Raw genomic sequence first — 15,637 nt, forward strand, 5'->3', positions numbered from 1 at the left:
GATAGCCAAAATGGTTTCAATGCCCTTCATAGGGAAGGCGTTCAAAACATTTTAGGTTTCCGCACTTCCATGTAAAATACTGATCCATTGTAAGATAATTAATTCTATAATCTAGTGTTTGGTGGTCTGGATGCTATGCACAATGACGTATACACTAACACCGATGTCCTAAGCCAAGTAAGAAATCATTTTAAAAGGTATATCATCAATACATTACTGTCGCACTGCTGGGCACGGGTCTCTTCTCAGAATGAGAAGGATTAGGCTATTATAGTCCACCGCGGTGGCCAAGTGCGAATTGGTAGACTTCACATAATTGGAAAACTTTTTTTTTTAATTTCTCAAGCATGCAGGTTTCCTGCCTCGTTTAAGCAAGTGGTAATAAATTTCTAATACGCACATAACTTTGTAAAATCAGTGCGTGCTTGAAATTTGAACCACGGACCCCTCGATCAAGTTTCTTATCCACTAGGCTATCACTGCTTTTTAAACAGTATGCCCAGGATGAATTAGTGCTTGTCAAACTAACAATTAACTGTAGACAAAAATATATGTCTAAATAAAAAAATATATCTATGCTCAAATTTTATGTTTTGTAGAATTACGTATAGCCATATAGGCTATAACTCATTCAGCGATCCTCAATCGACCCGCGCGTATGCTTCAATTTCAAAACTCACAAGGAGCTTAAAATAAATAACGTTAAAGCAAAATAAGGCTGCTTTTCTGGGTTACGACTATACACTCGAAGTAGATACTGTAAGAGCTGCTAAAGTTATGAAGGATGGTATTTGCTAAGTTCCCAAACGGGATACCATCCTTCATCCTGTTTGAAAGTTAGGATACTTTGCAGACCTAAGGTATTCTTATACTGATACTAAGATCGAAGGCCTAACTTTGAATAAAGCGTTGATATTAGACCTTAACCTGTGTGACTCCTCTTTTTATGTACCATTACCGTACCAGTACCGTTACCAAATCACGAATCGCTCTCTACAATTCTTAGACGCTTAAAGCATATTCCACCACCCTGCTCCAATTCGTATGGGTAGAGTAAAGAAGACCGGTAGGTAACCCATATCAAAGGTTCTAAACCACCCACAAAACCACCGAGAGAATTGAATGGCCAGACAACAAAAAAATCGAAGGTCATCCTCGCTAAAACATGAAAACATCCAATCAACTTGGCCACTAACGGTCACCAATCCTTACCCCAACCACGCAGTATTAGCAACCTTTGTAGTTCAGTTACGATCCACACAAGCGAGCTACACGCTCAATGTACCACTAAATATAAATTCCGCAAATCCTGTAAGTACATCTGAACGAAACGCAAAGCAAGAACCATCCTTCCAAAAAAGATTAACATTTGAAACATTATTTGCTTGAAATACCACTTTGAAAATGCGATGTCATATTTTATCCTTACAAGATATACGACAAAAATTTAAGCCCCGAATCTTGAGCACCTTTGTCCTACTACAGTCGAGAAGCGAAAGATTGGGAAAGAGATATAAAATGAGAACATTTCTATATGCCAGAACTAATAGACATTTGTACCCTTAGTATGAGTTTTTACCTTTTGACAAAAATGACTGATTTGGTTTTTGTTCACGTATTTCCTATATACGAGTATTTCCAATCAGTTCTGATGCAATCCGCTAAGGGCGCTGATTGGAATACCTAAAAATGTAAGGGGAAATACCTAAAAAAATACAAAAAAAGTCATTGTTGTAAAAACATAAAAACTCATAGTAAGGGTACAGAACTAATAGAACTCTGTCCTCTTAGATAATTATAATCAATGACCATGAATCTATAATTAATAGATGTCATAGGACGTGATAGCGCTAAAAAAATCGTTGTTTCATTTAAAACACACACATCAATAAATACGAGCATCAAATGTAACTCGATCCAAATAGAAAAAGATGGTAGAACATTTAGTGATTTGACTCCGAAGGTTCCACTTCCACACACAAAGACACATTTGCACTCATAATAGCACGGTTAAGCGCTATTATATTTTGTTTTGAAATGTGTGGTAAGAACTTAGTCCTCCGGGGTCCATCCGCATCTTCTACTACAGGTAGGACTCCAATCCTAACTGGGGTTGATTACTACAGGCAACAATGGCCACTTACCTGTGAACTTTTTTTTTTATATTATATAGGAATAGCAGACGAGCATGCAGTCCACCTGATGGTAAGTGGCTACTGCCACCCATGAACACCTGTAATCAACCCCAGATATAATTAGATATTCCTACCTAAGTCCGGCACAGATGCGCCCCTACCCCTGAGGATTAAGCTGGAACGCCTCGGAAAAGTATGTCTCCCTTACCACACCCTTCAAACCAGAACACAGCAGCGCCTAACACTGCTGGTATTAGGCAGAAATAGGTGTGGCGGTGGAGCCGCCGAAGTCGAACCACATAGGGTTCTACCACCTTCGAAAAGTACTATATGAATGTTCACTACTTCAATACTATTAAAAACTTCTTATCACCAGTGTCGAATCACAATCAAAAACAGAAAAAATACTGGGAAGATTTGTATGGATCTGGAAATGATTGTTGATCCTCGCCTATCAGGATCCCCATTTGCCTAAAGGCGACTCGTTCATCTCGTCATGGTAGGACAATTCGGCAGGTGTACAAAGTAATCCTGATGGGTTAAGGAGACAGGGCGCTTCCATAATCCAGTATTCCGGATACCCGGGTACGTTACGAACGAATCTTTTACGGTATGGATAATAATCCGTAAGATTAACAGATAAAAACGGAAATGTTTACGGGATTTAAAAAAATGTTTTGATGACAAAATAATTTTATTGCTTGCTTGGTTTCGCTTAAATATGATTTCGATTGCTGTATATTATTTTGGTTAACGTAAAATACTAAGATGTAATGAAAATATATTTAAAGAGGGTTCTTTATAAAATGATTTTCTGTCAATGAATAAGAAAAAACAAAAAACACAAAGTAACACCATAAAACTTATTAATAAACTCTTTAAATCGCACTAAGTTTTTAATTAGTGTGATCGACTATTTTAAAAATGCTAAGTATCTTGAGCTACGAAAAACATATTAACAACGGACTTAAAAAATAAAAGATCCAATGACAAAGCAGTCTACATCGATAAAAATATTATAGTTATTTCTCGGCACACAAAGATAAAATAATTCTTGTTAACTAGGTTGAAAAGCTGATCTAGGAAAAGGAAGATAAAATAATTTTGTGGTCGATTTAGAAACGTTGATAGCGATTAACAAGATCCCCTAAATCAGTAAACTGCTGAAACCTTCATAAATAAAATTGTTTATTGCCCTTCTGTACGAGAGTGGGCGGGAAAATGGCGTACGATAGGCGATTAGCGTTACGTTAATGATAGGGATTTGTAGTAAAATAGATTCACATTTTGACAAGTAATGAAGATGTATGACCTCATGCCAACCTGTTAAGACGAGGGTTCAAGGTTCATGCTGTAACAGAACAAATATTAAATTAAATATTATGCCTACATCAAGAATCAAAGGCATAGGTATAAAGTGCTTCTTAAACTTAAGATGACATTGTTCCAGACACTAATGCGGCTCTGGATATTCGAATATGTATTTATTTGGTATCACATCTCATGAAAATTCGGTAGCAGTCTTTCTTACGTACCTACCTTGCGAATTGATCGACAATTTACAAGTTATTTACATATTAATTTGTTCTTACTGTTTCATTATTTCATTCAATCGTTTTCTAATAATTTCATCACTCGATCCCGATACAGCAAGCTTCAAATCCCGCCAAGTAAATCCAATCTTTAACAACCGTCGCGTTTTAGATAAGCGTATCAGGTTATGGGGTACCAATTTCTAAAATGAGTGATGCCTACCAAATCGCTAGTAATCTCTCGAGCAATAAAATTTTTGTTACGCCCGACCGGCACTCGGCTGCACCTGTCGCCTTCATTGCCAGTGAATCGGCAGGGCTTGCCAATCTGAGGCCCCGCTCATATTTTGTTATTCCCACCATTAAAATTTTACCGTACGGTCGGTATTAAAAATGTGGAACATATCATGCAGATTTTCTCATTTCGACGGGTCTACGTTATTTGTAAGCATTTTGGCTTTCTTTGATGGTTTATGTAATCATGTTGTTGTCAGAATTTGGTGAATGTTGTACCTACTTTACGATAAAATGATTTTTAACATTTAATTTTATTAAGAAGCAACAAATTGCATTTTTTTAATACGTGACCTTTTTCACATATCTATGGATAGTCATTATCAACTCTCCGATATCCAACATTTAGAAAGCAGTTGTTAAAATAATTACAAATTACCTTTTAACAGCAATAACAAACATATTATTGTATTAACTCAACAATTAACTACATTAAAGTTACCAAAACCTCCATCTAACACACCAATAATAAAAAAATGATGAAATGAAATTCTAAAATAAACACACCATAGATTTTCATAATTTTACATCGAGCAATATCAAAAATGAACGGTAAGTAAGAAGAGAGGGATAAAATGTTAATATGTAAGTACTCGAGCCCTGTTTACGATCCCTCGAACATCGCTACAAAAACGAAGAGGTTACAAAATGAAACCCTCAGTTTAATGAGTACCCATGTCAACAAAATTAAATCTTCAAGAGACAAATATTAGAAACTTCACACAAGTATCCGCAGGCATTTGTATACTTGGGTATCCGAAAAGTATGTCGATATGAATTTTAAAATACGGTAAAATTGGAATAATAAAGTATTTTCATTAAATAAACCCTGTAGAAATTGATTTCATTAGTACCGCGGTGATCAAATCATAAAAATATGTAAAATGTAAGATATGATTTATTTCTTATTATAAAATAATTAAAAAAATAGAGGGCCACATCTCTTAATAAAAAACTATATCCCCAGAGTGAAACTGCAAGTGGTTACTCGCGGTCGTGGACATCTGTAATCAACCCCGGATAAGACAATAAGAATAGATTCCTGCTACCCCTGAGGAGTAAGCTGGAAAGCCTCTAAAAGTATGCCTCCCTTACCTCACTCTTCAAACCAGAACACGGCAGTGCTTAACACTGCTATTCATTATCATCATCATCATCATCAACAACATATTATTGTCCCACTACTGGGCACGGGTCTCCTTTCAGACTGAGAATGATAAGGCCAAAGTCAAGTGCGTATTGGTAGACTTCACACATCTTTGAGGTATTTTTTTATAAGTCTCTGTGATATGCAGGTTTGTCTCACAATGTTTTCCTTCGACGTTTTGCAAATGATAATTAATTTCACTAGGTTATCACTGCAACTTCACATCAACAACACTGCTATTATCAGGCATGAATAGATGTGACAGTGGTGCCACTGGAGTTGAAACACAAAGCGTCGTACAGGCTTCAAATCAATATTTGTTAAATGTAGGTATATTTTTCTCGGCCTCAATTTCATACGGTAACTTTCGTAAAGCAGTTTTGCAATAAGCGAGCAATTATTTCATTATTGAATTTGCTAAAGTGTCATCACTTAACCGAGTGTTTTCAAACCGCCCTGTTTGAGGGCAGCCTCAAGTGTTCAACGGCGTTCGGTTACCAAAATGTGTTTATCTTTTTACTAAGCTCCTCTTGTGACTTTGCCTCCCTTATAGCTTTGCTTTAATTTAATAACGTAAAATTGCTTCTATGTTCAACAACTTTATACTATAATACAATTTATGTTAAGGGTGTCATTGATACACAGACACTGATAAATATCCAGATTGTCCAGACAAAAAAAATAAATTGACTTCCTTGAACTCAGACTCTAAGATTAGCTAGAGTTGACTCTAGAGTAGTAGAGTAACTCTACTAGTTGTACTATAGGCCGTCATAATGACTTATACACCACAAAATTTTACCAAAAAACTGAATAAGTCGTAAAGGTCGATATATAGAAATATAGGACGTCACCTAGTGACAAAAAATAGCGACCTAAAACCATAGATATCGCACCGCCTTGTAATTGAAGGAAGCCATTAAATAGCTTAAACGGCTGATAATCCTGACAGCCATTTAATGGCTGTCCTGATGTAATTTACACGGAACAATGCCGACATACGCAGTTAAGTGGTGCAAAAACACGAAATCGAAGAAAAAATGCGGAGAAATATCGTATAATTCGTGAATGGTCTAAAAACTACACTTGTTTAATATTTTTCAAACACGAAAATAGATGACAGTGGCAATTTCAATTGTCAAAACTACTTGCATTTTCTTGTTAGAAGTGAGTAATCTTTACTAATCTATGCCTAAAACACGTAGATGGCGCCACTAGTTAGACTATTTAAAATTTATTTAATAGTTAGTAGTAGTGGTAGTATAATATTTTTACGGGAGTGTAATTACACTACCAAATTGTATTAACTTTGGTACTTGCAAATAAATAGTAAAATAGTATGAAAGTTTATTTTCAAAAGTATTTTTGCAACATCGTTATTGAATTAACTAAATATAACTTGACTGAAAGTTTTGAAACCACTCTTTTTGAGAGCAATCTCGAGTTTTAACGGCGTTCGAAAATGTGTTTATCTCGTTTGCTTAGCTTCCCCTCGTAACTTTTTTTATGAATATTTGTTAGTAAAATGTCGATTTTGTAATTTTTACTGATGGCCAATGACACCTCGTGAACGTTTCCTGTCAAAGATATTTGTAGTATTACTTAGTTTTACGAATTATTCTGTGCATTTATCACAGAAAAAAAATAATATTTATTTTATATACCTCGAAAATATCGCCGTGACCACGATCCATGAAACTGGGTCGAAATATCAGCAATAAAGAAATTAAAAACCGCATATCGTGAGTACAATTAAAACAGACATAGTAAAATGTCTCAATTCCACGATAACTTTAGTCTAAAATCATATACCTCGAAAATAATTTTATTTTTTCTGTATAAAAACATACACTTCATAAAACGTTTTAAATAATCACCTAAATGTTATTATGCGTAACTAAATTGAGTTACAGATAATATTTAACTAAGTATACTTAATATAATCTATGTCGATTTAGTTGTGCCATTAATTTATTTAATTTAATTTAAGAACCACATAACAGTAGGAATGATGAAATTCCCTTGTTTGTACAAATGTCTCGACAAACACACATCGTGGAAGCTGTTTCATTAAGACAATGGGCTTAAATTGCACCAGCAGACAGACGGACGGAAATACGGCGCATGTCACGAACGTTACGCTACGATACACGTTAAATATATTTACCGAACTTGACTGGTACACTGCCGTGGTCCTAAATTGTTCTTTTTTTATTTAAAGAAATGTATAATAATTACACTGAAAAATAGGTAAAGAAAGAATTTTTGTGGTTCGGCCGTAGGGACACTTTTTTTTTGTTTTCGAAGGGGAAACCTTAGAAAGGTACCCGGTGCCGGGATCGACACAGAGTTATGTGGGATTCTTACCGCACTAAAGCTCTTCTTAGTGCGTTGCCCCGTCGGGCTCCGCTCAGGTGAGCATGCCGCTCGCCACACCGTCCGTTGTACATGACGATATGCGACCACACATACCGCCGTCCTTCCCGGGATCGCTGGCCGGGTGGTTTGTGCTCCTACTGTTGCCGTCCGCAACCCAGGAAGCTCCTTTTAGCCGCCATTTTTATTTCAACTTTATATCCGCAGTGTTTGTTCCGTTCTACTTTAATTATAGTTATAAAATACGTTATAAAATACAATAAAAAAAAAACCTTATGAGGCGTTATAAAATACTATAATGCTAATTAAATATTAGCATTATAGTATTTATTGTGGGTCCCACCAATAAATAAAGTTATTCAATTAGATATATTCTTAGTCGAGGAACAAGCCGCAGTGTAATTACTATCAAATCTTTTACTACCCATTTTTCATTCATTCTATGAATAACTAAAAACTTTGCAAAAGGTAAAAACAATTTACATGGACTTCCGAAAAATATAAAATACCGTTAAAATTTTCACCGTTACCGCTTATGACTTGTTCTACCGCAAGATACAGAGCGAAATAGGGGTATAGTTAATTCCTGACCGCGGAAATAATGCGCATTAGTCAACAGTAACAGAAGCTAGTTTAATGAAACCTCATATCTGTAACTCTAATTGGCTGTACAACTATTTGGTTGGACAACAAGTTTGGACTGGAAATTTATGGCTAAGTAAGTTATATGAGCGTGAACTCTGTAGTTTTAGTAGACCGCAACCGACAAAGTTTTGTTATTTTTTTTTTTATAAAGTAAAAGTAGGAATGGATTATAAGCGCACTCCACCAGAAGGTAAGTGGCTACTGCCGCCTATGAACATCTGTAATGTACCCCAAGATAAAATAAGAGGTACGAACCTGAGGTCGGCATGTGATGTTACTGAGGACTAAGTTCGAACGTCTCGGGTAAGTACCTATATCTCCTTTACGGTTTTACCACACCGTTCAAGCCGGAAAGAAGCAACAGCAGAGAACAGAAGAATTTCAGACATTGTTTTTCTAAAATGATGCCTAAAAATTGCGTACAGAAAAAACGAATACGGCTGCTTTAAGGCAATAAATATTCCTTCTACAACAATCCGGCCATCAGGCCATATTCCCACTCGTAATAAAAACAATCCACAATTTATTAATTTCTTTTAATATTTTCAAAAGATAAAAATTAAATGTAAACGGCGTACGCTTACGATTGCAAAGATTTTTGGCAGTTATAATTACTCTCTTCTGACTTCAGAGTACATTCAGAATGTAGGTCAAGCCTGAAACTCTCGAATGTATATCGAATAAGATAAAATAATTAACAAAGTCATTAATATGACATCATACAGTTATAACGAAGGAAACGAAATGACATTAAAGTCAGTCGTAATTATTATTATAACCGTGGCACCTCCGCGGTAAAACTATGTAAAAATTTACACATCTTTGTAAGCAGTATGCCGATTTCCTTGCGCTATTCTCGTATATTATTCGCGTAAGTAATACTAATTTCTGCTAATACTTACAGAAGCTCGCTTTCCTTTAAGCGCGTACGTGCAATATGTGAAATGAACCTCCTCCTGTAGTATTCCCGCAACGCTATTAGATGGGGTTCTTCAAAATAGGTGCAGAAAAACGTTTCAATAAAAACATAACATAACATAACTCTTTATTGCATAAATATGGTATTACATAGGATGTTGTACAATTTATAAAGTTCAATCATATTGCAAACGGTAAGGTATGCAATTTGAAGTTCTAGGTTAGATACTAATTTTGAATTTTAAATACAATTTTGAATAGCAAACCATTATTATAAAACTAATAAATATACAAATAATTCATGTTAGAAAATGGAATACAGTATAGCAGTTATGTCAATTATAAATATTTATGTCAAGATTACATATCATGTCAAATTATATACTCAATTAATTGTTATTCGAGATTATAATGATTATTATTAACGCTTCCTCCAAGTCAAAAATTCAGTTAAGGAGTAGAAATAATCTGTTAGTATATAACTCTCAAAGCCGTAATATATATTATAACACCTAGGTAATATTATCTATTACCTAGGTGTTATAATTATATGAACAGCGACGGTACCTTTTGTCGGTCAAGTCACTCGTACTTATCACTTATACTTTCTCACATGTCAATTGAAACCAAAAAAATGTGTAGGTTACGAAATTGAACCCCAGATTCATACTTCTATGTGTGTCTTCGATAATAATGCTACATTTACAAATATTATGTTGAAAATAAACAAACACAAAAACCTTACTTAAGATCGAATCTTCATAGACGAAGCGCTTACAAAGTTCCGTACATGTATATTCTCGATAACGTAATGATCGCTTCAAGATAACAGCTCAGTTCACTGGACCTATGAACTTAGTTTGCCAATATTGAAAGGCATTGAAATGATGAAAGCAATTGATGGAAATGGTGTTTTTTTTTATGCCTCCGGTGGAACTGGGAAGACTTTCCTCATGTCTATAATTTTAGCCACTGGTCGCGCGCGATCCAGTAGCAACGCAGTTGTAGGCACTGTAATAAATCGACATATCATAATAAAAGAAAGCAGCTCGATTCAAACTTACACTATTATTAGTCGAATGTCGCGCTTCACGGGTCAATTGTTTTTCCTTCTCGGAACCCCTCCACTGACATTTAAACTTTATGTTATGGTATTAAAGTTCAAATTGACTTTTAAGTTTTTGTCTTCTGTAATTTAATTAAAAATGAACTAAATAATTTGTTTTAATTTAAAAATCTTACATCTGCACATTCATTGTTAGGTGGACCGAAGTTCGACGGGTAAGCAAGTTTAGAATAAAGCAATGACACATAAAGCCAAAGTATAGACGTAGGGGCGCTTGCAAAATTCCCTACATATTTTCTCGATAACGTAACGATCGCTTCTAGATAATAGCTCAGCTCACTCTTACTATAATTACTGTGCAACCGCTGTGCTACTGCTGTGCGATAAAGCACTGGCCTTTGCAATATTATAGTGCTGCGGTCGGATTGTTAATGACCGCCGCTGTCTGTTTTTGGATGTCTAGTTCGCAGTAAATGATGTAAAATTTAAACTAGAAATTGAAAATGAAAATTTTAGGTTTCAGCGTATTCAGCATTTTGTCATTTATTATAATTTGTCTCAGGCAATTTTACTAGCAAATAGCAAATGTTATAAATTTAATTTTGATAATACTTAGGTTTTCGTGCTATTTGGTACATTTTATCTAGGTTATTTATTGTATATTATCCTTTGATCTGGTTTTGAAAGCTAATAATAAAAGAAGGTCCACTTTTCATCAACAATAATATGATTTATTAAAATCAGTAAATCTTTAACTGTAACTAGGTATATTTGTGTTCAACCGTTGGAAAACGAAGCCTTGGTCGTGCTTCCCTAGCAATAATATATTTTAATTAATAATTCCATCAAGCATTGATATCATATTAGGTACATACTTAGAACGGGAATCAAATACTCAAAAAACTCATAAAATATCACCCTTCATTTACCTAACACCTTGTATAATACAAAAATATTTTCAGACGAAATGTAGATAACTCCGCTACATAAACATTACTTGGCCATTCTGTAAATGGGTGTCTCGTGCGAAATCTTCACAATTTCTTAAATTAAAATAGCTGGGCTTTTATTACGAGCATAATAAAAATGAAGACCCAACTGGGAGGGGAGAATACGAAATAAAGAATAGTTTTTCATCCCGACGAAAACTGTATCAGGATAACAATGATTTAATGAACGCGGCAAGTTGGGACATTTTGAAAAACTGTAACAGCGCTTCCTATGGGACTAAATGAGGCTACTTTCTGTGACTTTTAAGCCTTGAAGTTCTCTCACTGCATTTTCAGCGTTCACTTTGTGTTAATGAGTTTGAATATTTGTAACGACGTGGATTATAATGACGTGTGTTTTCCATTTTCTTTTCATATGATAAATAAATATACTTATAAAATAAAGGTAGTATGATAAACAAATTTATATTTGTACATGTTATTTTAATTGTTTAAATGGATTTTGATGGCACTTTACATGCGAAAAGAACTTTAGTAACTGAGAATATTGATAATATGTTTTATTCTTTTGTCAAATAGAGATCATCTGTACAATAAATTGCACATAACATTTTTTTTAGATTCGTACATAATATATTTTACGTTATAAAATAATACTAAGTATATAAACGTGGTAAGCGGGCCTAATTGATCTAAATAATTAAGTAAAATTGAGCGTGGTCCGGAGCAGGATCGGTAACCGTTAGTAGTTGAACTTTCGTGCTTCGGTGGACACGTTAGGCCATCTCTTTGGATCAGTGTCAAAAGGTCGGTTCTCCAGACATTCCTTAGTTGATAAAGAACTGTGCCCAGCAATGGGATATAAAAAAGGGTAGCCACTGAAATTTGATACTTGAAACAGGAACAAAGCCACATCAAAATGACTAGTAGACCTAACCCTCAATAACAGTAACTCGTACGCTCTGCGTTCAACTGTATCCATTCGTCATTCGCCAAGCGGCTGTAAAAGCCTAAATCATAGCCACAAAGCCACTTCACCACTTATCAATCGTATAGCACGAGCCTGATACATAAAACCTAGAGTTACGGCAGTTGGGATCCAAATAGTGAAGAATGTGTTGAAAATAACCTTCGCGCGATTTACAATTCTCATAATTACATCGTCAAGTTGTAGTTGCAAATAATAACACAAAACATTAATTCTCTTTTTATAATATTGGTATAGCATATGAGCTTGCATTCCATTTGATGGCAAGTTGCCACTGCCCCCCCTTCATATTGATCAAGATTTGCCTGAAACTGATCACAAATGCATTACAACTACTAAAGACTGACTGAATAATCTCCCATTTAATAATACAACCAAGTAAAGCTATCCTTAAAAGTAATATATGTGAAAAAAATATTGTCAGAAGCGCGGTATCCTGTTAGATTGCTAAGTAAACACATTCTTGCTACATTGCTACTCTGCTCAACTAATTCTACTTAAGATCCGGCTCATAAGATACCCGGAAAAGAAAATCCATGATAAATAATTCGAGGCAAGGCAGACCAACGAATCCGGAACATGCTAGGCCGATCGTGAAATGATAAAACTGCAAGCATTAAATTACCGCAAAAACAGAGCAGAGCCGCGATATAAATTAAGAAAATAAAAAAGCAAAATTCGCCAAAACTCTCCCGGACGAAGGGTTCCGTAACATAAAAGTAAATGAAGAATTCCTGAACAACTCATCCAATATTTTCTTGCAATAAGCCTTTCTATATAGCCCTGGAGGTCAGGGCAACTTTGGGTAAAGTAGAATGTTTACTATGTTTTTATATCCAAAACTACCCGGCGAAAATAGCAAATGTACCGTGAACGGGTGATGTAAATCCAGTTTTTTAAACTTTTAATTAATTTGTGAAAGGATTGACTTATTAAGAAGTAAAAAATCACAAATAGGCCATCACACTGCTACTATAAAACGGAAATATGCAGAACCACAAAAGAATATTATGTTTAAGTAATTGTTGTATTGTATAAAAAGTATGGAATTATCCATTTTACTTCAAGATAGCTACGTTTAAAGTACGTTCGTTCGCGAATTAGGTTAAGTAATTTTGGTTGTTACAGACAAAGATATTTGATCTCTTGATGAGATAATATTTATCTAAGATTATATTCGACTATTGCTTGTCTTGTTCGTATCAGTACCTAAAAGTCTACTTTAAGACGTCGATTTCTTCAAGAAACATAAAATGTAGTGGACAACACATTTGCCTGTGCGTGTTAGTGACTGCACTAAATGTATACCTCCACATAAGATCCTCTTGTTTGTCTTTTTGATTTAATGCCATAGTCGCCTCATATGACATAAGCAAAGGGTGATACTATTTTAGGTCAAAGCGCATTCGAGCTACAGAACCTTAAAAAAGGCGAAAAGAATAAGATCGCTTGTAACACCGAACATTACTGCGAATAGGATAATTCCAGCGAGAAAGGCCACTTTCAAGCACATAATAATCATAAAAAACAGTCTCACAGTCCAAGAGTTTATTGGGCTTTCGCACCGAAACGCCTTTTATTGTTTCCAAGGAATATGGAAAGAGATAATTGAGGAAATTTTACCTTAAAAGTTTAATGGAAATTTGACACATCGCGCCACAGGTAAATTTGGGACAATGTTCATTCTTCCGTAGCTTTTTAACACAGCTAAAGTCGCATAATGTATAATAATGATACTGGTAGGCAGCTTATTTATAAATACACGAAGAAATAATTTGAAAAAAAAAAGTCAGTGCCATTTTCTTTGTTTTGTCTTTTGTTTGATGGCTTTTAGGAGATCTGAATTAACGACAAACTTCAACCATTACTTTAGTTGAGTCTGTGTCCTTGTAATGGACATTATCATAGTATAGCGTAATAATACATGATGTGTTTTTCGGGTTCCGTACCCAAAGGGTAAAAGTGCCACCCTACTACTAAGCTTCCTCTGTCGGTCCGTCTCATTGTTTATCACACGGCTCTGTCTGTTGAACCGTAATAAATAGACAATTGTTTTTTTTTTTTAATTGAACTAATTAAAAAAATACATCCTGCAATATTATGCTATTTGATACCCGACATTAATTTCATAATTTAAATGATATGCAAACACAGAAACTGACAAATATCAAAAAATATTGAGGGTTGTATAACCTCAGATACCAACTGACAGAAATAAAAGCGCTTTGCATGAAATTTTAACTTTCATACAATAACTGTCCACTATTTTATCTTACAATTAAAATAGCCTCGATGTAATAGGGTTGTCCGCAACATTTTTTAATATATTATCAAAATAAAAAAAAAAAAATGGTTGCCTGTAAAGTCGGTTTTACGGGCGAAGATTTTACGTGACAACGTCTTTTTCTCGGTAGAATATTTATTGATATGAATATAAATATTTTCACTACAGACACAGCTGACGATACTTTAACCACACGTGTGAACTTGTATTGTGACGCTTTCTTGTTTTTCCAACGCCAAGAACGTTCGAGAAAGACAAAGACAGAGACACAAGCATGCGCCGATTCAATGCGCCTAATTCTCTAGTGCTGCGCGCGCGGCAGACCGATCATAGTTGAGTGGGAGAGAGACGCAAGGCATTCGGCGGGCCTCTCTCTCGTTCGGTGACTCATCGTAACGTTACCGGGCGTTACACTTTTTCATAAGTGACTCCCAGCCGCAACCTAATTTAAGACGTTGTCACGTCAATAACACTAACCACCGATATTCGTCAAAGTCCCATTCTTTCCCACTACTGGGCAAGACCAAGTATATATTGAACCACTTCATAGATATGACTTCGAAAATTTAAATGTGCTTGGGGTTCAAGTCGGGACCTCCAGTTTTAAGTTCAGATTTCAGGCGTAATTAGACCAGAGCTGTAACTGAAATTTAAATTATGTTTCACGTTAACCATCATAGATATTTTTTTAAACTTTCTACTTTTTGTATTACCATAAATCTTTGACAGTAAATAATACTGGATTTTACAAATCACCAAAAAAGTTATGTTGATACTTTCCTTTCATTTCATCTTTCATTTTGTACCGTACAAAACATTTAGTCTCATTTTTATCAACAATAACATTTTTATAATAAAATCCATAAAATATGTTTATACGTACTTGGTACAACCCTATTCAAATTTTTGCGAGGCCGTGTACAATCGGTTCCCATAAAAATGGAATTTCATGGCGAATTCCGAGTGTGGATTTCTATTGTTCATTCTCTATTGATGTGTGAATTGTTTGCTTTAAACGTGAAGTGACTTTGAATCAAAGCTAGTATGCAGTTATATTTTTTTTTTACGAATTTAGGCGAATTAAGTCCGTTTTTTCCTATCTTTTTCCATTGTCCGTCCCTTATTTCAATTGAAAGTACCTGAGTGCTTTGTATTTCTCCTCATTCCTCGTAAAAAGTGCAATCGCAAATAAGTCCGCCTACTGTTAAATAGTCACTACTGTCCATAAACTTAATAAACCTTAAACAGATTGAAGTTATGCTTATTATAATCTTGTCAAATTTAGTCCACGCAAAATATGCA

The sequence above is a fragment of the Epargyreus clarus genome, unplaced genomic scaffold (assembly GCF_041222505.1).
Source record: "Epargyreus clarus isolate Ecla_fem2 unplaced genomic scaffold, WU_Ecla_fem_2.2 ptg000001l, whole genome shotgun sequence".
Lineage (NCBI taxonomy): Eukaryota > Metazoa > Arthropoda > Insecta > Lepidoptera > Hesperiidae > Epargyreus > Epargyreus clarus.